This window comes from Aythya marila, assembly GCF_965140915.1.
Source record: "Aythya marila genome assembly, chromosome: 2".
Classification (NCBI taxonomy): Eukaryota; Metazoa; Chordata; class Aves; order Anseriformes; family Anatidae; genus Aythya; species Aythya marila.
The window spans coordinates 71,274,412-71,301,258 of record NC_139043.1 but is presented as its reverse complement, the minus strand read 5'-3'; the positions used below and the strand labels follow the sequence as shown (position 1 = coordinate 71,301,258).

The 26,847-nt window shown below is 42.5% G+C and overlaps 1 protein-coding gene across 1 annotated transcript in view; it reads right to left on the bottom strand.

Annotated features, from left to right (window-relative positions):
• The window catches only part of FBXL7 (F-box and leucine rich repeat protein 7), a 182,678-nt gene that overhangs the window by 138,582 nt on the left and 17,249 nt on the right, over positions 1–26,847 (bottom strand). The gene's annotated exons all lie outside the window — the stretch shown is intronic.

The window sequence follows — 26,847 nt, the reverse complement described above, 5'->3', positions numbered from 1 at the left end:
TTCTCTTTCCCTTCACTCGCACTACTCAATAACTACTAGCAGGGATACACACACTCTGCTACTCCAGCAGGAACCGGAGCAGCCACTCCAAGCATTACATGAAATAAATCTAGAGAGAGGCAAGGTAATGAATGCTGTTACATTTTCAGGTGTTACCTCTCCCCACACACACTGCATCGGTGAAGCCTTTAAGAGCTATGTTAGTTTTTGAACCACAATTACACTGCAGGCAGAAAGCTAGCTGACACCGTGTTTTTGTCACTTGAGTAAACCTATAATCACAGGAATGTTAGCAAGAGACTTTCCTGATCTGTTATTTCAATCAAGCATTCCTCAGGGTTCTGGGTTATAGTCTGCCTGGTTTTCATAACATTTAGATGTAAGGAGGAGGTCTGCTTTTTAAAGGTGCCACAACAGAACGAGGATTTAAGTTTTAATGGGAAACGACTGGAGAATGTGCAAATGTAGGTTGCTTCACAACCAAGGTACTGCCACCACTTAATCCGTCAGCCAACCCTAGAGGATCTTTCCCCACATAAAGTTGCTTAAGTTAACATGCTTCGATTTGAGAGAGGACTATAGAGCGAAAGGATATTAAAAAGGCCAGAAGGAAGTGAAAAAGAGAAAGAATGGCTAAAGCTAGTAGCCGGGCGGGGTGAAGGGAAAAAGAAGTGCATGTTCAGTGATGCACAAACTACTTTTTGCATTCCTTTAAAAAGTCAAGCAAACCCAGGAAGCAGTGCCTCCAGAATATCGCTCGACTGCTTGCAAGCTGTGGCACGAGTTGGGAGTAAGGCACTGTGGTCTTTCTAGAAACAACTGCCTCAAAATAGCTCTCTGGCTAAAGGCAACCAGGGTTGTGGTGGGAGAAAAGCAGATGAGAAAAGAGAAGAATAACTGTAAAATGCTAATTCCCAGGAAGAGGCCGGAGAATTTGGTACACCTGCAGTAGCCAATAAGCAAATAATTAATTATGGCATATGTATTTAGATGGTTTTGCTACTACCAGAAACTGCTCATTTGCCAAACATTAGAGCTCCAAAAGCAGGAAAACTTCCAAGGAGTATCAACTCTCCTGACAGAAAGAAAAGAAAGAACAAAGAAATCAACTCAAAATATGATTACCTCCAAGAAAATAAAGAGGACTTCCTCTGAAGGAAAAAAAAATCTTCTGGGGGAAAAGGAAGTCAGTGATACCAAACAGCAGCAGAGTTGCTAGCTGGGCATCTGTGGCATGGGTTATTTTCACCAAGTCATTGTTTCCTGCAGCTACATATCTCCCCCACTAACATCAATAATATTTACATTTAGACTGCATTCAAGTAAGCCTCCAAGAGCACGACAAAAATGTTTTACCCACTGTAGGGTGCTGATCGCCAGTACATCCCACAGCAACAGACTTACAAGGGCACACTTCTGTAGTAACTGCAAAATACCAGATATATGTCAAGGCAATTACCATTTCCGTCTGCTTTAACATTAAAATATTTCAACTCCTTGTAAGAAGTTAAAACTGGAAATTAAGAACAATCTATTCCTGTTACTGCTGGCACTGTATAAGAGTTCCTCCTGCAACTATACTTTGAATATTTTGTGACAGTTTTAGAGTCTTCCCCTACTACACAAACCCCAAACAAGCCTTTCCCCATCTACACTGAAACACTCCCTTTGGGTAGGCAGGGGAGGCAGGAGATGCTTTCTAGTAAATTTTCAACAAGTGTTTTAAATAGATCAGCAGGCCCTATTCTTGTAGAGCAAAATAAAGCCGTTCACTTCTAATAGCCTAGATGTACCTGCTGCAGCCTCACGTACACATGCAGGAGCTAACACGACAGCGTGCAAGCGTTCCCCAAATGAGTTTGGTGGTTGGAAAAAAATGCACACTCAGCAAGTTCACAAATGCCACAAAATAAGCCGTTGTGGTTCACGCACCAAGATGTCACTGCCAATCAAGGGACCTTAACAGGTTGAAAAACGTGCTGACAAGAGCCTCAGGAAGTTAATTCAACAAAAGGAAATGCCGAGTACTGCATCTGGGGATGAACAACCCCATGCACCACTACATGTTGAGAAAGCAGCCAGACAGAGAGAGACGTGGGGGTGCAAGGAGGCAAGGCAAAAAGGAAAGAGGCAAATTATGATACAGCATACGGGACTGGTGCTGCCAGGCAGCCAGCAAGTGGCGTGACACCCAGGGCCCACCCGCTAATTCATCTGAGGCAGGGCTCTTCCGCAGCACTCCTCAGGGCACCACCTGCCAACTGCACCATGTCAGCTCTCAGACGGCTCCTTTCCCCACTGCCACAGGACAACCTGACACGTCACGTAGCGCCGAGCAGTTCATCTCTGCTAAGCTGCCCTGAGAAAGCCTCAGCAAGCAAATACAACCTGACAGGGCTTCTAACGTGGTGACAACTAGTAGGGCCGAACAGGGAGTAATATTGCAAAGATTACAGAAATAAAGAGTATTTGATTCTTTGCTTTCTTTATGTAACTCTTCATAGGATAACGGCCTGCAAAATGTTTCCCTAGCATGACTTGAGATTGTCTGAAGTTTCCCTTATGCGTTCCACTGTTTTTTATTTCAAAGCCAGAATCACAACTCAAAACATAGCACACTCCACTATGGTAGGAGGTAGGTAGGGTAGAAGACAGCGATTTTCACATGATAACCTAATGCACAGCAGGAGCAAAGGTAGCATGGACTTCACCACACCTAGAAGAAATCATACAGCTACACAGTCGCAATTCAAATCATGTCTAACCTGCTTCTGAAGAAGCAAGAGTTTGTCTTTTGTGTTTTTTTTTTTTGTTTGTTTTGTTTTGTTTTCCCATCTACTAGTGCCAAAGCCTTACAATAGTTGTAAGAACAACACTCCAGCCCTATAACCTAGTATCCTATTTCCTATACATTTTGTTTTGATCCCACTGGAAGGAAAATTAAAACAAGGCAAGCACGTCACAGATGCTTCCCCTGAACACTGCCACCAGCACTTTGTCACCAAGGATTTTTTTCAGTCATAGATGATCTTTGTGCTTAATAGCCCTATAACCCTACCTGGTAAATCTACCTGGTCTCTTTTTGAGTCATGATATTAAAATAATGTGTTCCAGTTTCTTTTTTATCACAGGTGGCTACATCAGCTAGAACATCAGTTTATTTTTAGTAAGTGTTTACATCTTCTGTTTCACTACAGCAAATTTCTTATTAATCAAAATAATGCTACAGATTATCCAATGAAACATGACTAGAAGATTATGCACAGAATTGGCTGGTCTTATTCCATATTTCTGTATTACTGCAAAATAAAAAGTTTTCTTTCCCCAGCTGCTTGCATAACTATTTTTTTTTCCCATGAGCACACTGACCGGGGAATTACTTCTCCAAACACCTCAGTCCTTCAGGCCAAAGACTTGCAGGATGTAAGACTCATATGCACAAGGTATCTTAGCCAAATGGAAGCATTTAATAAACACTGGAAAGGAAAAAAACACAAACTCATGAAAAGCAAACTTTGTATTCTGCCAGTCATGCTCACTGCTGAGAAGTGTTGAGGCCATCACAAGTCCGTCAGGACAGAAGCAATGCAATTTAAACTCATCCAGGGAAGTACAGTCTGTAACTGTCCAAGACTGAGTGAAACACTATTTTTCCCCCTAAAGCATATATGCAAAGCCTGTCCTAATATGGACAGTGTTTCTGACTGTATTACTGTCACCTTTTCCTTTGACTTTTAAATTTTGTTCGCTGTTACAGCACATGCAACTAGCATAAACAGAGGCTGAGTGAATTAGGTGATGAAATTCGTAAGATACATGAAAATCATTGACCTATGTGATAGAAAAAGGCGTGGACTGGCAGTAAGTCACTTTCATTCTCCTTTAGAATAGATTTACCGTGGTGTTTTTCCTTTTTTTTTTTTTTCCAGCACAACTAGCTGTTCTTGATGCACGTTTCCATCTCCTAGGGGTTTCTTTATTGGTTTTGTGCTCTATCTTACATGACTTTCTAACACCACAGAAACAGGCTGTCTTCTTAGAAGCTACCCTGGGAAGACAATAACAACACTGCCCTTGGCAAGAAGTTTTAATCCAACAACACACCTGCCTTCACCAGATAGTGAAAGAGTTAGCTCTGGACTTAAATGGAAATTTGAGCCATATCCATAGTTTGTCAAGTTGACATGAAATGTTAAACAAAATGCTAAAACCAAAAGTATCAGAAAAAAATGAGCAAAAAGCAACAAAGCCTAAAATAATAATAGCCATTAACTTTTTGAGTTTCCAAAAAGCATTGTATTGCAATGACTTGATGTGAAAAGCCTGAAAGGTTTACTTGAGAAGTCATCAATTCTTGATGAATGATATTATTCAAATTCAGCTCCACAAGGAAGTGAGTATGTATATGCCTTTTCTACTAGATGGTCGTTACTTTCTCTTTTACATCTCCAGACAAAACTTCTTTTTTTTATCAAATGTATGTTAACTACATCAAGAAGAGATCCAAGGAAGGAAAAAAAAAAAAGACAAAAAACACACACCAAACCTCAAACCGTCAGAGACCATGCAAGGAGAAAAAAAAAAAAAAAATCTTTCCCACCGACTACTTCCACAAAACACGTTATCCTGATCCGAGTCTCCAAAACTTCAAATGCACTCTTTACAATCTGTACGCCCAGAGATAGGGATACTTAAAAACACACCAGGAATTTCCTATGGAAAATCAAGAACCTATTACAACACTTAGACTTTGAGGATATACGGCATCATTTAAAGATGCAATACTTCAATTAATTTATCTAAAGTAAATGCAGAATTGGACTACACGCTTCAGACAATCATTCTGCTTGGACTTTGCATTTCTATCAGTGGAAATTATACAACATAAAACTGGCTGGTTTCCATTTTAACTTTTAATCACCAAGCAGACTACCACCAGTCTAACAGTAAGGTTAGCCATCTACAAGCACTGTCATTCATTGAAACGCTTTCAAAATGGGTTAAATATTATTTTACAAATCCACCCAGAATCTTAGAAGCAAGTGAGTTTTTGAATCAAAACATGGGCCAGCATGACACACACACAGGTTACAAATTTCATTCCAGGCAACATTTGTCAGGATGTGATAAAACAAACAGTAATCTGAACAAACTCCAACCCTCCATAAAGGAAATAAACCAAATGTTTTACAGGATACATTGTGACAACTGAAGGGCTTGCAGATATTTGATAGCACTGGCACTTCAGGATAGTATTTGTCTCTTAAAATTTTCACAAGTACCATCTTACCATCTTTATGCACTTTTTTTTTTTTTTTTTTTTTAACACACATTTTCTTTCAGTCAAAACTCCAGCTTCCAGGACTGATTAATTTGGCTGTCAAATTTGCAGTAACTTGGCTATGAAATAAAATACATAGTTTTAACATTTCCAAAATACTGCAGAACTAAATTCCACCTTAAGCCATGTAGGCCAACTTGTGCCTTGCTGTTGTTGCTTGTCTTCCTGGCCATGTTAAGTGCCACATTATGTTACAAAACCCCATCCAAATGCATGCAGAACACAACTGCATTTACTACAAATGAATACAAAACACACTCCAAGTGAAAAGGCAAATAATATACCAAAAAGCAAGTAACAGAGGCAGAAAAAAAAAGTGCTTAGAGTTCAGAGAATTCATATACCCAGCTGGCAAGGCAAGAGCCAACTGGTTACTTGCTGCTCAGCCAATGGAGAAAAGAAACAGTAATTAATTTAATTGCCATAGCTGAGGCAGTTATATGAAAGCAGAGATGGTCTTGTCAGAGGAGTCACACAGCTGAAGTTCCTAATAATCTGTTTGATGTTTCTTTTCAGTGGAAGAGTGTGTTCCTTTAGCTTAAGGCACAGAAGTACTTCTACCAAATTCAAACTACTTGGCAGCTGAAGATACCCACATACCAAAATCTCTTGTATGTCTTCTGTCACCTTACTCATTTTTAGTACCCTCAAGGCATTCACCCCAGGTGCAGGAGGGATGGCATACTGGGGGTGTAGCCAGGGCTAGCCCGTGCCGGCCCCAGTGCAGGTCACAGCTGGGCCCAGCAGCCAAGATGGTGGCGCCTCCCCTCAGGGACAGCCTGGGGAAGGGAGGGCACCATGTTGCCAGGCAGCTGGGGGGAAATGTGTTGTTTTTATTTCATCAAATGGATGAAGTTGGAAGGAACCCCTGGAGGTCACCTGGTCCAAGCCCTCCTACCACCTAGAGCAGGCTGCCCAAGAACATAGCTAGATGACTTCTGCAGATCTCCATGGAGGAGGACTCCACAACCTCTCCGGGCAGCCTGTGCCACTGCTTGGTCACCCTCCCAGTATAGAAGTGCTTCCTAGTGTTCAGATGGCACCTCCCATGTTCCAGCATGTGCCCACTGCCTCTTGTCCTGGAACTGAGCACCGCTGAGAAGAGCCTGGCTCTGTCCTCTTTCCACCTTCCCTGCAGGGGTTTATACACGTACACACTGATGAGATTCACTCCCCACCCCACACCCTGAGCCTTCTCTTCTCCAGGCTGAACTTTCCCAGCTCTCAGCCTCCCCTCACAGCAGAGATGCTCCAGACCCTTCATCATTTCATGGCCCTTCACTGGACTGCCCCCAGTCTGTCCATGTCTCTGTACTGGGGGGCCCAGCACTGGACACAGCACTCCAGGCGTGGCCTCACCAGTGCTGGGCAGAGGGGCAGGATCACCTCCCTGCACCTGTTGGCACCCTTTGCCTAACACAGCTAGGATACCTCTGCCCCCCTTTGCTACATGGGCATATCACTGTCTTGTGTCCAGCCTGCTGTCCTCCTGGACCCCCAGGTTTCCTTCTGTCAATACACTTCCCAGCCCCCATTGTACATTAGGGCAATCTGTCTGTGTTTCTCACTATCCAATTCTATTTTAACTGACAATACATCAGTCTTCCCCAGGTCAAGTCTAGTTTGCCCACGATAGTGATTTTTTTCTTCTAGTCTATCTCCATCCATGAGTTTTTTCATCACATATTCTCCCCATCTCCTGTTCTCTAGGGGGAGTGAAAGAGGAGCTGGGTGGGCATCTGACAGCTGAACAAGGTCAAATAACCACAGAATTAAACAACTGTTTCAGATGAGAAATTACATATAGCCAACAGAGAGCACACTTGAGAACCAGAAAGCACAACATTTCTATCACTGCGCTGTTTTTTCACATCAGAAGACATGAAAAAGCTGTTTTTCAAATTCAACAGTCTTGTATTAATAGAAGTCAAAAAGCAGTATCCTCTGCTCACGATTCCTATTGTTCATCTCCATGTGCTCTGCAAGCTTTCTTTGAACAACCTCTTATACAACCAGTCTTCGGTTCACTCTTGTGAACAGCATCTACTGGCAGTACTTGGTTCACCTGGCCAAATACCCTTCTGGAGTTTCTTAATATCCTGGTATCAAGATACCCTGAAAGAGACAACAGGGCAATTGGTGCACAGTACTTATGAACTGCAAATTGCTTCTTACAGCAAGCCCAACAACCAGCAGTTAGAGGTTCTCCAACACAAATCAGATTCTTAAAAGAGCATTAAAAATTATGTAAGAATAGGACAACACTTACCACTAGTTGAGAATAACTAAGTCTTGAGATACAGCTTTTTAATACTGCCTTTTTTAACCAACATTACAACAAGATTCAACAAACCACTGGCAAGGTGAAGTTGTAATAACAAGGGCAATAATGATTGGTTTAACTCTAATATAAATGGGGTGACCTTATTGCTCTTTTTAGGTACCTCAAGGGAGGCTGTAGCGAGGTGGGGGTTGGCCTGTTCTCCCATGTGCGTGGTGACAGGACGAGGGGGAATGGGTTTAAGTTGAGCCAGGGGAGTTTTAGGTTAGATGTTAGGAAGAACTTCTTCACTGAAAGGGTTGTGAGGCACTGGAACAGGCTGCCCAGGGAAGTGGTGGAGTCACCATCCCTGGAAGTCTTCAAAAGACGTTTAGATGTAGAGCTTAGGGATATGGTTTAGTGGAGGGCTGTTAGCGTTAGGTTGGAGGTTGGACTCGATGACCTTGAGGTCTCTTCCAACCTAGGAAATTCTGTGATTCTGTGAAATGCAACTGTGGAAGTTCTACATCCAGCAAGGCAATGATTTACCCACTATACTGTAAAATGCTTTGAAAACTTACATAAAAATGGATGTGTTGGACTGAATTTTTCAGAAGTGTTTAGCAGTGATGCCCATTGCCAGGGAGGCAAACCTGTTCAGAAAGGCTGGATTAAAGATGTGAAGCGTAAGTAGGATTCCTGGTATACTGACAGTTAACTAGCTCTAGGAGATTCTGCTTGCTGTGCCTTGATGGAAGCCTACTTGGACTGTAGTTTTAAATTCCTTAATGCACATCTTACTGCCAAGTTACTTACTATGATTTCAGAATGGCTAGAGACTTTATATAATGAAGTCTTCAAGCAGACTCATGTAATCTAATCTAAAGAGGCAGAGCACTTTATTTAGTTTTCTTAAATAACCTGTCTCACTCCCGTGCCTTTGCTTCTCCAATGTAATTGATGATACTGAACCTTTTTCCTAGAAGGATTTCAATGCTTATTGTGGGAATTCTTAGCTAAAGCCTGTTCAATGGGACAGTATACTAAAATCACCATAAGCTTTCTGAAGATAGCATGTACTATCTTTACTCGAGTATTTCAAAATACAGACGGATGAACAGCACACACCATTGCTAAGTTTATAAATAAGTAATAATATAGAAAACTTATGGAAGTTCTTGAAGAGCTGCTGCTTGTGGGCAGCCTCCACAGGCTCAGTTTGGGAAGGACAGCATCCATGGGGAGCAGGGGCAGAGAGGGACCGTGAAGGAATGCTGGGGACGAAGCATCAGGGACCGACCGCAGCCCCCATTCCCTCGTTCCTCTGTGCTGCTCAGGGGGAAGATGTAGAAGGTGGATGGGGGGAAGGTGTTTGTTTTTTTTCCCTTGCATTTCATTCCTCACTGTCTGCTAGTCTGCTAGTGATAGGTAAAATAAATGACATTAATCTCCTTATGCTGAGCCTATTTTGCCTGTGACAGTAACTGTTGAGTGAACTCCCTGTCCTTATCTCAACCCTTGAGTCCCTTTCATCATACTTTCTCCACCCTTTTCCTTTGATGAACAGGAGCGAGAGAGTGGTTGTGATGAAGTTCAGCAGCCCAGCTGGGTAAAACCCACAGCAGCAAACATTTTAACTCAGGTTACCCATGATTGCTGTGGCCAAGACAGCCACAATCATAGCTCCCTTTTCTCAAAGGACATGTCCAGGAGGGCTCCTTTCCTGGTTTGGCACTTGTGACAGGACATTATCTTCAACATGCTTTAGGAATTTCCCAGCCTTGTCATGGCAGTATGATATTCCCTGTTTGTGTCTGGGAAGCTGAAGCCTCCCATTAGGATGAGGGCAACCACTCACAACAACTCCCCAGAGCCTATAGAATAGCTCATCTGTGCCACCATCCTGGGTGGGTGTTCAATAGCACACACCCAAGACAGCATTTGCTTTGCTGTCCACCCCATTTATCCCCACCCAGAGGCTCTCTGCCACAATATCCCCAGTGGTCGGTCTAATCAGTCTAATACCCCCAGTCTAATCTCTCCACGTACAGCACAATACCTCCACCCCCCCAGACCGATCCTCTCCATCAGTCTTGCCATATTATAGGCCAAGAAACATTTCTCCCATTGAGGCAGGTGGGTCCCATCAGGCCCCAGCAGACCTCTCATCTCAAAGACTCCTCCATGATTTTAAAACCCCAAATTCTGATGGAGAAGTCAGTCTCAGAGCCAGTCACTGAGGACCTGGGCTTGATCATTTTTCTGTCTCTCCCCATTACTGGGAGGACTGAGTAAAACACTACCTGTGCTCCTGAATCCTCTAGCTGCCTTCCCAGGGCCCCGAAATCTCATTTTATAGACTTCAGTCTTCCTGTACTTACACTGTTGATAGACTCTTGAAAGAGGAGGAAGGGGTAATAGTCCAGAGGCTGTATTGTGCTCAAAAGCTTGCTGGTTACACCATGATCAGAGCCCCAGGGGGACAGCAAACTCTCTGTGAGGAGGGTCTGGCCTGCAGGTGGGAGCCTCCCTTCACTTGAGGAGGGAGTCACTCTGTCTGCAGCCCACTGCCATTTCTTCATGGCACTGCTCTTGATGCCGCACTTGCTTCAAGGCTTTGGTTGATCCGACCTTGGAGGGCAAACTTGCATGGATGCCTCTTCTTCCCTCTTCTCACATCCCTCATCTACCATACCCAGAGCCTTGTACCCATCCAGCAGTGGAAGCTGAGCGGGCAGACTGGCTCCTCTTTTGGCTCCGTGCAGTAACTTGCTTCCCCTCCTCAGTGTCCCTCAAGCTGCTGCCTTTATCCTGGTGCAGATCAGATGCCAGGCATCCTGCCCCAGCAGTGGCTGCACCAGGTTAGCTGCCTGTACTCTAGAAGCCAGTCCTGCTCTGTAGCCTTCTACTCCACCATAGACATGGGGAAATACAACTTCGTCCTTCTAAGAAAATCCAGTGATTTGTAGGAAGCTCTTTCATTTATTCAGTTTTGGTCTTCTCAGTACAATTTGTCTTCCAAACACCAGAATATTTTGAGAGGGGTATTTACTCATGATACATTGTTCTAAAGTTTGCTTAAAAACACTTCCTTAGTACACATCTCCCAAGCACCAAATAACCTTACCTTTGCTCTTAATCCAACAGGCCTAATTAGCTATTAAACCAACACATGTGGATTAATCAACATGATTGAGTCATAAATATATATATATATTTTTTTTTAAACTTAGTACGATCTCTGAGACTGTCACTTCATTGCCAAGATCTCCACTGAATTTGTTTGTTTGTTGCCTTCCCACCCCCAATTTTCAACAGAATTCTGGTCTTTTGTATTCAGAGAAGGCAAAAGCTGTTTAGTTCAACGCTAAGCATGAATCAGCAGACTTCATTTGTACATTACCATAGGAGGCTGTAGCAAGGTGGGAATTAGGCCCTTCTCCCAAGCTCCAAGTGATAAGATGAGGGGAAATGGCCTCAAATTGTGCCAGGGGAGGTTTAGGTTGGATATTAAGAGAAATCTCTACCAAAAAGGTTGTGTGGCTTTGGAATAGGCTGCTCAAGGAAGTGGTTGAGTCCCTGGAGGTCTTCACAAAATGTGTAGATAGAGAACTCAGTAGCATGGTTTAGTGGTGGACTTGCCAGTACTAGGTTAACAGTTGGACTAGATGGTCTCAGAGGTCTTTTCCAACCCGAATGATTCTATGACATGCATTCAAATGCAGGGTACCTATAGGTGTTGCACAGAGATGCTGTGTTCACAGCCAGAAGCAGTTGTGAATGTTCTGGCATCGAGGCCCAGCTGTTCTGCTCAGAGCTTACACAAGACATCAGTCTCTGATGGAGCTTTAATTGGCACTTGAAGATGCAACTTCACAGACCCTTTCCCTAAATACAGCATTTGGTTCCCAGTCATACCTCATCTCTCCCTGCACCCCTCTCAAAAAAAAAAAAAAAAAAAAAAAGGACATCTAAAAGGAGAGTTAGCTGGTCAGTCTGGCTGCACAGCTCCACATGCTCCTCTGTGAGGAAGATTCAAAGTAAGTCATGGTCCCAACCCACTTTTTTTCCCCCTTTTTGATAGCTGACAACTCCTGCATTGAAATCTTACAAAACATTACAGTTCGTTAATTTCACCAGATCTTTTCCTGACTAGCTAAGCTTTCCTTGGTCCCTGCTGTCAGGCTCTCTCATGGACCTTCCTTCTTCACATGACTAGTTTGCAGACCACTGCTTGGGAAAGGTCAACAAGCAAAGGCAAGTTCTCCAATTTACCAAAACAAGCCCCTGATGCTGGAAGTACTGAAACATATGTCTGGCTGCACTGCTGTGAGTTGTACCATTACCAAGACAGCACAGAAAGATTATTCTGGCAATGTACACAGCGAAAAGCAGTGCAAAACGCTTTCACATCACAGCACAATGTGAAAGCCCCAAACCATTTTTTTTTTATATACAGTAAAGAAGAACAAAGGAATCTGACAGCTGAAGAGAAACAGACAAGAATCACTTTACTCCTTTAGATAAGCACAGTCACTTCCAGCTTTTCTTCACTGATGGATATAGGGAGGGGAAGTGAGGGAAAGGGAAGTAGCTGACTTAAGAATGAAAGTAAAGGGAGACCTTAAGAATTACGGGATTTTGAAAACTAAGTAAGAGTTTTGTGGAAAAGGTCTACTGATACAAAGTGGTATCTTAAAGGCAATTAGAAGGAGGTGAATAGCACACTTGATAAGCCTAAAAATTTTCTATAGTATCAAGTCTACCAAAGTTAAAAGCCACATTTAGGTTCAGAAACCAAATCACCAGCATAACTACATTAAAAATGGAAAGAGTATGAGAGACAATGCTTACAGTTGCAAGATGAATCATGAATCAGACTTAAAGCTTCACACTACACATATGACTACCAACTTTGAATTTTCAGAATGCAGAGAAAAAGGAGAAAGAAACCTAAAGAAGCTCTAACTCTGCTGTAACCACAGAACGTCTGGCAAAGTTAGCAAACAAAACTTAAAAAAAATCTTTTAAAAAGAACATGCCTGAATATTTTATTTTTACACTCATTTTCAACTAATAAAGTATTCAGCATCAGTATAAAGTCTATCAAATATGGTTTGAAAGCTGCCAGCAATGCAAAACTTCATCATAACAGATTATTTTATTACAATAGAAGTAATTACATTATTCCTGTTGAAAACTTTAGTTTCAATTGCATAACAATCATCTTTTGGTCTTAACTCTGTACAGAGCCTGCATGCAACACAGCTACATAATTTGCTGCTGTGGTCACTGCCTGAATACTAGGACTGATGTGGGAATAGATGCTTATCCAAAACAAAACAGAGGCTCATCTATCCCCATAATACGAACAGGATAGCAATTCTCCATTGAAATAACATAGCTTCCAGGGCTAATTCAGCATTTTTGTTTCCTCTGAAGTATTATCAATTTTTCAGCTGTTTTCCATATAAACCTGCCTTTCAGAAGAACACAGTACGGCAAGGAAACTCTCAGAAGAGTGAACTGCAAACGTATCAGTCGCAATACAACTTCCTCATCTATTTTAAGCACAGTTTACTCCAAACTATCCCAACAGTCTAGCAACAAAAAGACAAAGGACAGTTTTTAGTCTGCCCTATTATCTTCACCAAGGCACAGTTATTTATAACCCAGATAGACATTCAACATGGGAAGGACACATTAAGACAAAACAAAGGTAGCTAGCATCTAGCCTGCTGATCAATCAGTATTTCAGTTTTATTCATTGATAATTTTTCCATTCTTACTAGGTAGCAGCATATGTGCTGCTGACATAAAGATTGTTTGGTTATAGCCTGAAGGATAAGAAAATCCCTTCTGAAATATATCCGTGAAGCTCAGACTAAGCGAAGTAATTCGGTAAGAATTTCAGAATGGCACCCCTTTCACAAGTGTTTATCTAGCATCTCCATGAAAAGACAGTCTTCACTCCTTTCTTTCTGGCAGTATGGACAAGAAATAATTCTGTCCTTAGGAATGAAGAAAGCAAGCTTTAAAAAAATAAAATGTATTCCTTCAGTAGTATTCAGTATTAGCACCTCATTAGAAAGAAAAAAAATGGAACTAGTGTAACTTCTGCAGCAGAAGTTGAATGAACAGAAACAACTGGACAGGCACTTAGAGCCAGAGCCAAGATAAGCAGCTGGAAGAAGGACAGCAACTACTTAACCTTGGTTTAGTGCAGCCAGAGCAGCTCACACTGTTCCACTTTAACCAGCCTACACTTCTTACGTTTAAGGCAAAAAACAAAAAAGATGATGAGAAGTAGATTGAATCTGTAAAGTCACACAAGCCTTTTGGAAAGGTGTAGAACGAGTTGGCTTGGGACCCTGGAAGCCAGAGGCATTAGCTGAATTTGTATTTCCAGGTATGCTGGTGACTATTACACAGTACAGTCCAAACAATCTCCAGCTCGGGATGTTCCTGACTGGATGGTTTCTGGAACCAAAAAGCATACCAACATCACTCCCCTCCCAGCCCCGAGGGCACTCTGTTCCCTGTCTGCCCACCCCAGGGCCTCCCTTCTCCCACCTGCCCAGGCCCTGCACCAGGCCCCGCCCCAGCGAGGCCACAACAAGGCCCCGTGCTCCAGCCCTGCCCCACACCGATTCCTACAATATCCGTTTAACTAAGCCAAGTTACTTCTCTCACCCAACTCATCTGTACAGAAGGAGGGGCTGCCACTTGACACCAGATCTTCACATCGCCTTACAATGGCATGCGTGCACCCTGCAATGCTCAGTGTAACCTCAGTGAAATCACCTCTGTTTCTTGATCCTGTTTTGATGTTTTAATCAAGCAGCACAGGTAAAAAAAAAAAAAAAAAAAAAAAAGCCACGCCAACGATAAATATCAAAAGTACTCTCTACAGAGAAACAAAAAAAGAAAAACACATTGTTAAGCTTTACAACAACAGAAAATTGTTGAGAAGTACATAGATGGCATATAAAGCAGTGCAACTGCCTATGGCAACATAACAGCAACAAGTACAGAGGAAACAGTTCATTATCTTGACAAAATGCTATGAAAACAAAACAAAAAAATCAAAAGGTCTCGTAGCATAGCAATGAAACTAGAAATTGAAACGGGACTGTCAACTGGTCTGACGCTAATGGAAAGCACAGACCAGGCTCTGTGGTCTATAGGCTAAGGTCCAAGCATGCTATCTGCAAGCTCCTTCTGGTTCTTTCCTTACAAAATCTGCCACTCAGTTATTCAGGGTGGTGGTTTTCACATCATCCTGAAACCAACTGTGCTCGCTAAGTAGCACAACGAAGGGAGATGGCCCAGTTGGCTCTATGTAAGGGTTAGCACCTTGTTCCTTGTGACTCTGAAAGATGTGACCTGATGAAACAAATGAAGCAGAGTCCACAACAGCTTTTATGACAGGAATGTTAGGCCAGGGTATCTGAGTACTATCATAACTGAACAAAATACAACTCATCTTCTTCCAGTTTTTTCAGTCTCTCTGGTTAGCTTAATTTTGCTGAAAGCAGTCATCAATGGTAAATCATTTCTGTGAGAAGTGCTCTACTCCTCAACCGCAATCTTACTGACAAGAGACATTCTCAAAGCAACCTTCAAGTGTGGAATAGAAATGCTGGGCAACTTAGCCATTCAGGATTTATTCTGCATCTTCCAGCCTTTGCTCTAACTTGTCTGATGATTTCTAGCAATTGAGCTCGTTAACATAATTTCTAATTTTAAGTTTTTGGTAGGAGACAGAGCAGGTCAGGACTTTTGTATGCAAAAGCAGAGCACAGAGCAGTAAAGTTATGTCCTGGGAATTAACTACAGTTGCGCATTTCCTCCCTGTCCCTCCTTTTTGAAAAAATCTTGTCTAGTGCCATTTGGCACCTTATATACCTAAGCACTTCCTTAATTAGTAAGCATCTACTCTTGTAGTTGTAGGTAATAGCAAGCTGCATTTAATTTCCAGGGAAGCACAGAGTTTACACAAGCCAGAGGGAAACACCTGCATCTCTCAGACTTTGTATGCCCATGCCTGCGCATCAGATCAAAACATAGCTGATGTCAAAGAGACACAGGTGCAGGAAGCTTATTCCAGTGTTCATTTCCACAATATCCTTTTAAAAGAACAGCTTATCCTTTGCTAACTACACTTAAGAGAGCTGCTAACTGCTCATATGATTTTTTTCTAACATATGTTTTAACTAAATGCCACTATAAAATTACAGTTTGAGAAATGCTGCATACTATGCCAAGAACCTGACTTACTCCTTATGAAGTTTAGTCTTCAAAAACCACCTGCACTGTGACAATAAGGAGCCATACATCTTGTCCAACTTAATTAGAAGTTTTGCTGATTTACCTGGTTCTCCACCACGTTATTCAACCTGCATTTGGTGAAAAATCTAAGAGCTACTCCACCCATCTAACAGAGAAAGAAAGGGCCTTTGGGAAGTTTTAAGATACTCCTCAACCGGTTGACTGGTATGTAAAACAAAACATAATTGACTGAAATGCAGAAGTGATTCTATGTATCACAGAGTAATTGCCAATGGGATATGCATTAATACCGAAACACAAGCACACATTTACTAAAGCTGGCTTCTACAAAACCCTAAAAGATACTGAAGCTAATAGTGAAGCAGCAAATTCTCACTTAAACATTATCTAAATATTTCCTTAAATACTGCCTTCATTAAAGAAAGTCTGAATGCTTTTCTAAACTTTCTAAAACTTTTAAGTACAAGTCCTACAGCTGCAAGGAAGACCACCGCAGTCCTACACCAGACTGGGACAACCAAGCCCACTAACTCTGTCCAGGGAGCACACTGAGTACCCTGACCATGTCCTGGTACAGCAGCAGTCCACATTTGATTACCCCGTCTTCAGCTATTACCTCGCCTGTGCTGATGGTAAGCAGTGCTTGCAACACAAACAGAGCAGATCACATCTTGCAGAGTAGGTGTCTCAATGAAAAAAAAAAAAAAAAAAAAAAAGAACCTGTACATTAGCTCAAGCTAACTTGCCAACTTCAGTAGCATTAAAAAGACAATTTTTTTTTTGAACCAATAACTGCATGTTCATCTTAAATACACTACCAGAGGACCTGTGAGAAGGCAAGAGTACTTAAATCATCACAGCTGTTTTACCACCGTCTGTCATAGCCTTTGTCAAAGGGAGCAAGCTTTATTAGATGTTACTTGCTCAAAACATATACACTGATTGTAAGTGAAGGAAGAAGTAGCAAAGAATACAAGAAAAACTTATCCTATGCCTGTTGTCAGAAAACAAGTAGAAATACATGTAAAATGTGAGGTAGCAAAGATGAGATTGTATAAGCAGTGTTTTCTAAAAAAAATACGCTTTCAACGATGTAGAACAGATGTTTGTACTAATGGAATGATCATACTGTACCTCTGAAATAAACCAAAATACACCAAGGGAAGTTGCTGTAGGAAAATAACTGAAAATCATTATGTTTTTAGACTGCAAAAACACCACTGTTCCTTTTCTAGAAAGATTCTCTCTGCAACCATTTTACTAAACACAGCACATAATAGATAAAGATGGCACATCCAATAATCCATAGATAACCCCAGGAGTAAATGCTGTTTGATCCATGCTGACCTGAAAGCTCTGTGAGGGGCTTTATTTCTGCATATAAATATGCACACGCAGATGCATACAATCAAAGAGAAACATAGTAGTATTTTCATTTTTAAAACTCTTCAAAAACTAAAGTCTTACAATGCAACAACTGCACCAGTTATCTCTATTAATGGTGCAAACATCTTTGGTAAGTCAGTTCATTCACAAATGACTGCATACATTCAGAATCCAATACCTACAACATTTAAAAATGCACACTACTATTGAAGATCCTTTGCCAAAATACCTCTGGCACGTAAAGGAAGAGATGGATACTGTGCATGCGTCCACCAGACTGGGTCAGACAGAAAGGTCAAGCCGTCTCACAGTTCTGGCTGACAATGCCAGACAGCAGACGCCCTTTTGGCACAGTTACCGTGTTTGACCCTGCAGAAAAGCACACCTCCTCCAGAAAGGACTACCATCACACACCTTTGTCATTTTTCTTCCCTGAAAACCAACTAACATCTATTAACTAACAACTGTTAGTACCTGGTTTTAAATGAATGTTTTTGAGGAATTCATTATGCAAAACTTGATCTGTCACCATGGTGACCTTTCTCTATGCAAAACATGCAAAGGGATAAGCCTCAGCCTGAGCATTCATTACCCCCCTCCACTGGTTTACAGCAGTGCTGAATAACCTTCCTTAAGCATTTTGGCAGTCTCCATTTCCAAAATAAGTATTCTTGTTTCACGCCACCAAAATTAACTTAAGGTAAGAACTAACACTGCATGCACTATTCACATTAAAAATAAACACAGTAGAACTTATCCCCAGACACAGTGCCTGAAGGAGAGGTACCACTATTTGATTTAGACTCATTCCGTTTGCTATAACATGCCAAACAAACATCTCTTTCTCCACAGTCTTCAAGTCCACCTACTCCCCAGTGACATTCCCAGGCCACAGCCAATCTCATGATGCCCTTCAAGCCCATGAAATCTCCTCAAAGCTACCTCCCCCTTAAGCCTCTCAGCTGAAGTCCTTGACTTAAACAGTCTGCCAGCAGACAAGCAAATGTCTACCAAGCCATGTAGTACTAAATATTGTTTGTTTCCTTAACTCTGTCTTTCTATAGCCATCTGACACACAGCAACAAGATCTGGAGGAGTGGAATTTTATTCTTTCCTTGCAATCTAATAGCAGGAATAACCAACCCAATGCTTCAGTTCTGGAAGAGACCACGAAAAGCTTTTTCTCCTCTTTGCTGGTAAGGGCAAACAGTTAATTTTCTAATTCTTTGCTGAAAAGAACAGCAGAGAATTAAAACCTCTCTGCAAGTTGATCAAGTACCCACCACAGTGGGTAAAACAAACAGCCAAGTGACATGTAACAGGATCCCTGCAGAGGAATGCAGGGTCATGAAAAATGTTATCTTCCACAATGAGTTATTCCTTCAAAAAAAGCTGTAAAAATCAAGGGATGAAGTAGGTGGTCATGTCACTCTCTTCATGTAACAAGTCTGCACTGATATAGCGCACTGAACTCTGCTGGCTTTTGTGGCAGCATTGTAAAAACATGCAGGAGTATCTGTAACTGACAGACAACTGAGCTGTGTGCTTGCAAATAGCTACTTACTGCTTGGAGGAAGAGATTCAGCTCACTGAAAGCTTTTCAGTACTGCAGAAAAGCTCATTTGCTCCCCCCATCTGTTCATCCCTTTCCAGTCTCCGTCTGAACTGACGGACATCCTCTGGAGAGCAGGATCCCCAGGACACATCAGGTTTCTAATCAACGCTGACTGCCTGGTCAGAGTCTGCCTGCAGAGAATGTTTTAGTTACATCATGCTGGAATTTGGCAATAGTCCTGACGTTTAATTAAGCAGCTGTTTTTTGAAGCAAAGCCCACAGTAGGGCAGACCAAGAGATGCAGAGGCCTAATCACATACCTCTTAACAGCTCTGTCGCTGCGGCACAGTACAGACTTTGTGAGCAGCCCTGCTCTACCAGGCATGTAACTTTTCAGATAACTGGGTGCCTAAATCAGGCTGCAGGGGGTTATCTATTGCCAGGAGTACCACAGACACTCACATTTTCAAAGACCAATTAAAACAGTATTGAATCTGACTTCTGGCAAGCGTGACCTGTACAGCCAGCGCTGGGAGAGGTGGTCTACATCCTTCCAGATTTCCCTCTCATAGGAGAAAAGGTCCATAGAGTAGCCATGCCACCACATTTCCCTACACACAAACATAAGACCCAACAGGAAGACAATGAAATAGCAAGCATGATAGTTAGGATTTTCTAGGCATTTTTAATTAAGAAAATTACTTTCTCCCCAGATTATAAAGAAAGGTCAGCACCATGACAATGGTTTAAAGACCTCTTGCTTTAACTTAGCATCCCTGCTTCTGCTGCCCAAAGGTAAAATTTAAAACTTCATTTTCATCATCGGGTATCACGACTTCTAGTTTCAACCTGTTTTTCCACGACTGATTTCCATCCCCCTGAATTTTCAGAGGGGGACCAAGGATGACTTCCCAGCAGCACACACAGAATAAGCACACCCACTCTCAGCTTTGTTCTGCCTCTGGGAAGCAAGGTCCATTTCTCGTTTCACAGTCCCAAACACACCACAGTTTTAAAGAAAGCGTACATGGAAGGCGGAGTTGCAACTTTCTCCAAGCAATGTAATAGCACTTTGTGGCAGTTGTTCTGGTTTATATTAAACTGCCATCTGAGCTCTTAAACAGGCTCTTTTAGAGAGCCTCTACTATTCTTTTATCAAAAATACTTCCCCGATACACAGTATTTTTTCCCTGCCTCCAGCTATACCATGCTGACAATCCACGGTCAGTTTACACTCGAGCAACACACCCTGGATCCCTGTCAGCTGCCTGCAATCAATGAGCTGCCCAGTAAAAGTTTTATTGGGGTGGTCTCCATGCATCACTCAGCATTTTGCAGCACTGAATTCACGTCATTTCTACTTTCCTACTCCGCAGTGCAGTGTTACTGTAGTACTGTATAGTCCTTTTGCAGTAGGAACATTGCACCATTGTTATTCACAACTTGCGAGAACTTGTTGGTTCCCAGACAATATTGAAAATATTAGTCAAGATAGGTCTCCGAGGAAACATCATTAGTAATGTCTCCATTGTGGAAACTCCCTCTTGAAAATAACTTATTATACTCTTCACATCATCCATGTTCTTGTTCACTCAAAGATGAATCTCATTTCAATGCCTTTTTCTTCCCCCCAACAGGAAGCTGTACCAGAGGATTTAATTAAATCTACATCAGTAAGTCTAACGCAGTGGATACAATCAGTTGTCTTATTTTTCAAGAAAAAACATCCCAACTATGCCAAGATAGTGTCTCATCTGAGTTTACATTTAACTCCTGTGATTGATCCACTTGCTGACAAAAAAAAAAAAATAAAAGCACAAAACTGGAAGGGATGTGAATCAGTTATTTCCCACCAGCACTTAATTTCTCCCTTCTCCACTCAGGTCACTTACATTGGCTCCTCAACCTGCGAGGTTACTGGCACAATGCCACTATAAAGCTCTGTACAATAAAGACACCCTTCAGCCTCTACAACAGGATTACCACCCTAGGCAGGAAGAGGATTCTCAAAGAGGGATGAAGGGTTAGACAGATAAATAAATAAAGATTTACTCTCTGTTCAAATCCTGGAAAGACCTGCAATGAGCAAGATCTCCAAAGGCAGGAATCACTACTTGAGAGGATTCAGACTGTCAGGGCAGCAGCACTTGCATGCTCAGAGGCTAATGCCACTTCCCAGGAACCAGGTTTGCAAGGGCTACTGGTGAAAGAGGAGGAACAGGTTAGGCAGCAAAATGCTGCAGAAACCCTGCACATTCTGGCTAGCACAAGAATACACTTCTTTGGAAGAAGTGCCTTTTCTGAAGCAGGAATTAAACATGGTGCGGTGGTTTTACCAACTTGGGCAGCTAAACTCCACCCGCAACTGCTCTCACTCCCCCTCCCCAAAGGAGGGAAGGGAGAAAATATGAAGAAAAGTACTTTAGGGTTGAAATAAGGACAGGAAGTTCACTCAACAGTTATTGTCACAGGCAAAACAGGGTCAGCATAAGGAGATTAATGCAATTTATTGCCTATTACTAGCAGTTTAGCACAGTGGAAAAAAAAAAAAGGAATCTAAAAACACCTTCCCCCTATCCACCCTTTTCTATGCCTTCCCCACAAGTGGTGTGGGGGAACAGCAAATAGGGGCTGCAGTCAGTCCCTGACACTTCATCAGTGCCCTTCCTTCATGGTCCCTCCCTGCCCCTGCTCCCCGTGGGGTCCCTCCCATGGGATGCCGTCCTTCCCAAACTGAGCCTGTGGGGGCTGCCCACAGGCAGCAGCTCCTCAAGCACTGCTCCCACACGGCTCCGTCCCACGGGGTCCATCCGTCCATCCCCCAGGAGCAAACTGCTCCAGCACGGGACCTCACAGGAGGGCGGCAGCTCCCCCCAGCCCCCTGCTCCTGCGGGGGCTCCTCTCTACGGGCTGCAGCTCCGGCCCGGGGCCTGCTCCTGCGGGGGCTCTCCATGGGCCGCAGCCTCCTCCAGGCCACATCCACCTGCTCCACCGGGGGCTCCTCCACCCATGGGGGGGCTGCAGCGTGGAGATCTGCTCCATGTGGGACCCATGGGCTGCAGGGGGACAGCCTGCTCCACCAGGGGCCTCTCCACAGACTGCAGGGGAACTGCTGCTGCCTGCCTGGAGCACCTCCAGCTGCACTTGCCTTGGGGTCTGCAGGGCAGCTTTGCTTGCCTTTTCTCACTCCTCTCTCCCAGCTGCTGTTGCCCAGCAGTTTTTTTTTTCCCCTTCCTTCAATCTGCTCTCCCAGAGGCCCACCCAGCGTCACTCCCTGGCTCGGCTCTCATCATGGGCAGGTCCATTTTGGAGGCAGCTGGAATTGGCTCTTATCTAACACAGGCCAGGCTCTGCTCACAGAGGCCATCTCTGCAGCTTCCCACTGCCAAAACCTTGCCGCATAAGCCCAACACACATAGACCAACTAAGGCTGAGTTTCCTTTCATTAAAGCACTGACGTTGGTTTGGTTTTGGTAATTACATATTTTTTCCCTAATATTCAATTTGACCCCCAAAAGTTTGAAAATGTAGCTCAGTAGCAACATGTTCAACATGCCAATCATTACTACAAATGTTACAGATAAGAATCTGTAAGGCTTTTGTGAACTGTCTATCATTAAACTGATTGCTTGTGGAGAGAAAAGATAGAATTAAGGTGCTGAGTGTGGCAGATCTACTTGAAGGCCTCCTCTCCCTTTATCAAACTCCTTTTAATCCCATCTTAAAAAAAGTATAACAGTTGCCACCAAGCACACAAGGTCAAAAGAGGACTCATGCTGCTGATTTACAGCCGAGCCCCATAAAAGTGGAACTAAATTTCAAATTTAATCCTATACGACATATCAGATTTTAGTTTCCTACATGCATTGTCTTTTTTACTCTGAAACAACAGACATCTACGAAAAGTGGAGGCTAAAATTCACCACAAAAATCCACCTACCTGTAGTCTGTCAAGATTCATTTATTTTTAACATAAAGAGATTATATGCTCATTTTTGAAGTCAAAATTTCATTAAAGGAAAGCAATTTTTAACCAGACCTTCCTAACCCATAACTGGGCTACTATATGCCTATTATTTTAAGTACTGTCACAAACTCATAATCTGGATATCCTTTGGGAGCTCTGCAACACCACTTGCATTAAAAGCTACCATAGGACACTCACATAGAAGTGAAAACTGTTGTAATGAATACTAGAAGCTCCCTGGAAGTGTTCTGACTGCCTCGCAGACATGCTTCAGAAAAACGTACTAGTAGGCTAGAGCTTCATCTTGTATGTAAATGCTTGGGTCCTGTGTGGTTACCTCTATCACCTCCTAATCTTCAGGCAAAACCATATTAAAGAAGAGGGACACACATAGTTACTAGCCAACAACTTATTTTCAGGACTTAATATAGACTTGCTGCTAGTTCGAACAGCAGAGGCATTAGAACAGCCTAGACATGCTGCTTTAACTTCTGAGTCCTAGCCTGCTGCAGATCCCTGAAGATCTGGAACAAAATATGAACAGAAAGAGAAAACTCATGACAATAGCAAGCCTTAGCTCACGGACCCTATAACAGAAGGCATAATTAAGCGGAAAACAACAGATGGGTTTTATATTTTGCTTATATTTCCAGAGTTACAAGTTCAACATTATACCTAAAATTCAACACATGTATGTCAAAAAGATTTCTCAGGACTAAGTTTCCGCTCTGCTTATGCTGCTCTGAAACACATTTCCCTGAAGCATGTTTCTCCCAGCTTGAATTGGCTATTACAGCCATTTGCTAATCTGACATGGGGAGGGCCAGGGCATGCAGAAGAGTTGGAGTTTCCGGACGCCAACTACTCTCTTCAATTCAGAGTATTAACACAGACTGCCCTGTGCGGAGGCAGAGCCATGCTGACATGCCTGCAGGTATCTGACGTCCAACTATCAGAAGCTGTTCCTGACAGGTGACACAAACCATGGACAAACGGGCCAGTAACAAGACTACTCTTTGGAGCAGAGCAGCAGATGCTAGAAGTGTTCAGCTCTTAGTAAAGTACCTGAAGTATTCAGAGCACTTGGCATTCTTCTTTAAAGAGCACAGTCCAGGAGAGAGTAACAGACCCTATTGGGTCTAAAGAGAAACATGACCTGCAGAAAAAGTTCAACCCTTACCATGTTTATTGAGATATGGAGCATCCTACCTTGTAATGGGAAAGAAACTCTCAAAACCCCTTTTTAGTCCTGTATTGCAGTTAGTCCTGTATTGCACTTGCTATGCAGAAACTAGCATTGAGGAAAAGAAAGCCTCAGCCTAAGCAGGCTTAGATAATGACAAACAGACACATGCAAGTTATGCAGCTTTGCATCAGAGCTGTTATCAAGCTACAAAGCCCACTTTTTGCAGGATTCAGCCAATAATCACATACAGTAAATGTGTCCATTCTCCTGTCTTCTGTCCTTACCAAAGAGAAAAGATAAACCCAGCAATCCTAATCCTCTTAAACCTCTGGAATGGTTTCAGGTCCATAAAGGATTTCTGCACAAGTTATTTGAAATTCACAGGCTTGATCAACCACAGAGACCTTAGCTGAAGTAGTGATGTCCATTAGCAACATTGCTTCCCGTGCAAAGCCTCTGTATGGACAAAGGATCTCAGTTTAAACAACTGTACCAGCAATATAAGAACTCTCCAAGGGTACTTCACCAGATCTGAGGAAACCTTTACACACTATATTCAGAGATGTCCTTTTCCCAGTATAAGCCAAACTTTAACTATGAGGACTTGCAGTTATGCCTTGCTGACTCAGTCACATGGCAGATTCTCTCGCTAATGTTTTAAAGGCTGTCTTGCTTTTTCCAAGCAGAGCAGGGACTTCCAGAAGAACAAAGTGCACCTTCTGCATGCACCTAGAGGCTACACTCCCAGACAGTCACTCTCAGTGAAAGTCGTCCCAGTTGGACCCAACAAGTCCAAGCCATGGCTTGGAGACACAGCAGTCCCATGTGATACAAGCAAAGTATTTGAGGAAAACAGCTATTTCAGGGTAAGATGAACTCAAGCAACGATACGCTTCAAAGCTTTTATTGTAAAAATGCTTTATAAAACCCATCCCTTATTGAGAGCTATTGAAAACAGATGAACAATAAAAAATGCTTATGCAGGAAAAATAAAAAGCTTGGAAAAAGGCAGCTTTATTTCTTATAGTCCATAAATCCCATAGTTAGGGATGTACTATACACGTGATAAAATTGGATTTCCAGAACCCTAGAAGGGTCCTTCATAGTTCAACACAAATTCACGGAGCTTCAATTAATTTTCTCATCCTGAAAGGAGAAAGGATGAGTACAGACAACTAGGTTAACATACTGTCACACAACAAGGCTGCGCTTTTAGAGTAGAGCCAGAAAAGCAGCATTATGCAGCAAGGAAAAACAAACTCTCCCCCTCTAATGAAGCTTTTCCTATTGCTGCTGCTGTGAGGCTCAACCACAAGGTGTCAGAAACAATCATTTTTAATAACTGTAGGAGATGCATGATCTCAATGTGCAGGATTTAAATACAAAATATGACTGAAGCTTTTCACACATCTAACTACTTTAGCTGTAGTCATACAAATAAGGACCAATTAAGAACAAACAAAAAAAGCACACCTGCATATAGCTCAAATTCCTGCTTCAGATACCAGTCATACCTCTAACAAGTATTCCAGCTTAGATTCTGACGTGCACTGTATTCGCAGCCTCTCTGTGAAGATACTTCCAGAAGTGTCTTTGCAGAGAGCAATCTCACCCATACAGCTCTTTTTGCCAAGTTCTTATCACTGCCATTGGTGACCATTGCAGCAAGACTTCAATTTAAATCACTATTCAATGGACACAGAGTTTCTATGCAAACCCTGCACTCTCAGCCTTGAGATGTGAATATCACCTGCATGATCAATGCACGTTTCTTAACATAATAGCAAAAAATTCGTGTTAAACTCCAAAAGAGAAACGAAGCAGCACAACACACCGAGTCTCTCCCTGATGGAAACTGACAGAACAGCACCACTCTGAAGGACTAATACTCAAAAGCCCACGTATTACAGAGAACACAAACAGTCCCTGCAGCAGCAGCAGCACGCTTTCACAGGTCAAGTACATGCTTTGGGTTAGCAGAAAGCACGCTAATGAATCCCAAGGAACCAACCACCATTTGAGGTTAGTGTCAACCAAAAATAGAGAGGCATTCAAATCTAAACAGCATTTACACACCACACATGTGCAAACAACACTTTGAGATAAAAGTGGTACTTTGCTACAAATGAGGCATAAAGTACTTCGTAACAATTTATTTTATTGTCATTAAACATTCAGAGAAGCAGCAACTCCTAATCTGTTTACTATGGCCAAATGCCCAGATTTAAATTTTTAAATTTTTTGCATGCTTCTGTTTAACCTAAAGACTGAGCAGTTTCAGCTGCAAGAAAACAGAAGTCAGAAAATATGAACGAGTTTGCCTTGAGGCAAGGGAACTTAGCAAACCTGGCAGGTCATTTATCTTTAGAGAAAAGTAACTGAAATTTTGCCATGACTGGAGATTCCCAATTAGTTGAGGCAATATAGGATCATCCAGTATTCTACATCAGCTTCCTCACATTCAGACAGCATATCAGTCCTGAGCATCTTCCACTATCATCTTCAACCCTTAACCACAAGAAGAAATCGAGATCATTTCACTCTAAGTGAAAGTGGAAAAAAATCCTGCCTGCAGATCTGGTACGTGCTTGAGAACTCACCTGCAGAGTTGGGAGATTTTGGAGGAGAGAATGGGAGGTTTCTCCCTTTTCTACTTGATAATCTGGCTCTGAACTTCAGGCCTCATTTTCCCCCTCTGGTTTTCTGGAGTGGAGGAGCCCTGACCTACTTGTGTCACTAGATTTATGGGCAACGTGCAACAGAGACCCAGTGGGCAGCAAGGCTCAGTTCTGTCACTCTGAAATTTTCCTCTGGTTCAGAGGAGTTTGCTGGCTGCTCTCTCTTATTTCCTTGTTCCTCT